Source organism: Danio rerio, chromosome 17 (assembly GCF_049306965.1).
Source record: "Danio rerio strain Tuebingen ecotype United States chromosome 17, GRCz12tu, whole genome shotgun sequence".
Classification (NCBI taxonomy): Eukaryota; Metazoa; Chordata; class Actinopteri; order Cypriniformes; family Danionidae; genus Danio; species Danio rerio.
The window spans coordinates 45,908,730-45,912,579 of NC_133192.1; positions in this window are offsets into that span (position 1 = coordinate 45,908,730).

Below are 3,850 nucleotides of genomic sequence, written 5' to 3' on the forward strand. Positions count from 1 at the left end.
CTCTTCCTGCCCCCATCTGAATGTGTGCTATACGGCTGTGTTATCTTATCCGTGGTGTCATCTCTTTATCAGGCCTATCCCGACCCCACTGATCACCAGCACATAATCCGCTCGCCAGATTCCTCAGTCTGCTCTATAGAGACAGACAAATCTTTTCTAAACGAAAGAAATAAAAACAACAATCACCTGACTTTGCAATGTTTTTCTCACTGAACTTGATCAAATGTATAATATAATATAATATAATATAATATAATATAATATAATATAATATAATATAATATAATATAATAGAATAGAATAGAATAGAATGTAATATAATATAATATAATATAATATAATATAATATAATATAATATAATATAATATAATATAATATAATATAATATAATAATATGATATAATATAATATAATTTAATATAATATAATATATGATATGATATGATATGATATGATATGATATGATATGATACGATACGACATGACATGACATGAAATGATATGATATGATATGATATGATATGATATGATTCAACATATTTAATATAAATTTCTCAAACAACACACACACACATAAACAGATAAAAAGCTGTTTGAGTAAATGAAGAATAGAATAGAATAGAATAGAATAGAATAGAATAGAATAGAATAGAATAGAATAGAATAGAATAGAATAGAATAGAATAGAATAGAATAGAATACTTAAAAAACTGGTTTACTAAAAATTGTTAAAGTAGGACAACATGTTTTATTATTATTATTATTATTATTATTATTATTATTATTATTATTATTATTATTATTATTATTATTATTATTATTATTTATGTTATGTCATCAATATAAACAATAATAAAGCCAAAAAGTTGTCAACGAAAATGAAGGTTTTATCTTTTTATTTAATACATAGTTAAGACTTGTTAATTAAAACAACATCGAATTTATATCTACAGAGCAATAAAATCTTCATTCATTTATTCATTTTCTTTTTGGCTTAGTCCCTTTATTAATCCCAGGTCACCACAGCAGAATGAACCGCCAACTTGTCCAGCACATGTTTTATGCAGTGGATGCCCTTCCAGCTGCAACCAATCTCTGGGAAACCCATCCATACACACTCATTCACACTCATATAGCACGGACAACTTAGCCCATCCAATTCACCTGTACCGCATGCCTTTGGACTGTGGAGTATACCGGAGCACCCGGAGGAAACCCACGCGAACACAGGGAGAACATACATACTCCACGCAAAAATGTCAAATGACACAGCCGAGGCTCGAACCAAAGACCTTCTTGATTTAAGACGATAGCACTACTTACTGCACCACTGCGTCGCCACAATATAATATAATATAATATAATATAATATGATATAATATAATATAATATAATATAATATAATATAATATAATATAATATAATATAATATAATATAATATAATATAATATATAAATTAGTGCTCAAGTCAACAACTTATTACATTAATAACACATTAATTGTGTATTACATGTATTAATAGTTCAATATAATGTGTTTGATTATGTGTTTTTTTTTTTTTATTAATAGCAAACTGAATATTAAATTAGACATTATATTAAACAATGTAATAACATTCTGAATTGAAGGTCAGCAATATGGACAGAAATACCAGTGTTTTTCTGTTCTTCCTCTGTCGTTCATGGAAACTATCTTCCAGCTTTGTCTGTGTTTGTTTCAGCGATGGCTCTGAATCATCAGGAGGCTTTTCCTGCATCTTGGTGCTGACAGAAGGGATTGAATCTGCGTGACAGGTGAGTTTCTCCAGCTGCTACCTGTAGCCCATAGCAGCTGCACGTGTGTGTGTGTGTGTGTGTGTGTGTGTGTGTGTGTGTGTGTGTGTGTGTGTGTGTGTGTGTGTGTGTGTGTGTGTGTGTGTGTGTGTGTGTGTGTGTGTCTGTGTCTGTGTCTGTGTGTGTCTGTGTGTGTCTGTGTGTGTGTGTGTCTAACACTCACAAACATCATTCATGCATGCAGTCACACTCATTCACACACACGGCCATTCACACAGACAATCAGCTCTGCTCAGATGCTCCACTGAAGAAAAAAAACATTCTCCAAGACACACTTTCACAGTCAGTACCTTTCACTGCACTCAACCAAAATACTCATTACAGTTTATGTCTGTTTTCTGTGCAGGATTCATGAGAATGTACTTCAGAAAATGGAGCAGTACATTTTCAAAAATCTGTTCTATAATGTCAAGGTCTTCATAGAAGATTTGATAACACTTTATTTTTAGTGGCTTATTACCTGCCTATTATTACAATACTGGCTGTTTATTAGTACTTATAAACACATATTCTGCATGATTTTGTGCGACATCCCTTATCCTACCCAATACCTACACCCACTTACTACTTTAATAACTATTGATAAACAGCAAAAATGTATTAATATTTTTGTTTGTTTTTTTTGTTTGTTTTTTTGAGGCAAAGTCATAGTTAACAGTTAATTAATAGAGAGAATTGTACCTTTAAAAAGTGTGGCCTTAAATGATAAAATGCAGTATCTATTATAACAAATCTGTGTTGATAAGTATTAGTAGCACAGTTCATATGCATTTATAATCTTTAATGGATATGGCAGTATATAATCATATAAAATATCCCATCAATATTCCTATCAATCATACTTTTTTTTCCAGATGGCTGTTTTGCTCAGAAATACACACAAAAAAAAAAAACAACAACAACAAAAGTACTATCATGTCGGTCAGTTCACTTAGAAATAATAAGAAAAGAAAGAAAGAAAGAAACACAACAGCACAATCACTTGACTTTGCAAAGTTTTCTTCACTGAAGTACAAATTTTCGAAGTGATCAACTGTATGATATAATATATTATATTATATTATATTATATATATATATATATATATATATATATATATATATATATATATATATATATATATATATATATATATATATATATATATATATATATACTTATATATATAAACTTGCTGGATAAGTTGGCGGTTCATTCCGCTGTGGCGACCCCGAATTAATAAAGCAACTAAACCAACAAGAAAATGAATAATATAATATAATATAATATAATATAATATAATATAATATAATATAATATAATATAATATAATATAATATAATATAATATAATACATTCCTCCTACAACACTAAATAAAAAGCAGTTTGAAAAGATGAAGAATATAATAGAAAAGAATAGACACTACATAATCAAATGAAATATCCCTTAAATTTTCCTATCAATTTCCATTTGACCAAATTAATTCCTGTCATACTTTTTTTTTATTTAATTTTTTTGTTCCAGGTGGCTGTTTTGCTCAGAAATACATAAAAATAGCAGCAGCAACAACAAAAATACTATCATGTCTGTCAAATTTACTTCATTTGACAGGTTTACTTTGATTAATGTAAACTTTGATTGTGATTGCTCAGCTAATGAGGATTTTGTTTCAACCTGTTGTCAAAATGAAAAAGTTACATTTCAATATATAATGCTAGTAAAGAACCTTTAATTTCAAGATTCCGAGATATGCTGCAAAATTAAAACGGTAATGTAAGTAACCTTGCAAAATAATGATTTAAAATATATTAATATTTTAACGTGTATTCGGTAGATATCCCTAATATAGTTTTTTTATATAATTACAAGTAAATAAACTAATAAATCATAATCCCAAGTGCCTGTCTAATTTCACAATAATAATATAATATAATATAATATAATATAATATAATGTAATATAATATAATATAATATAATATAATATAATATAATATAATATAATATAATATAATATAATATAATATAATATAATAT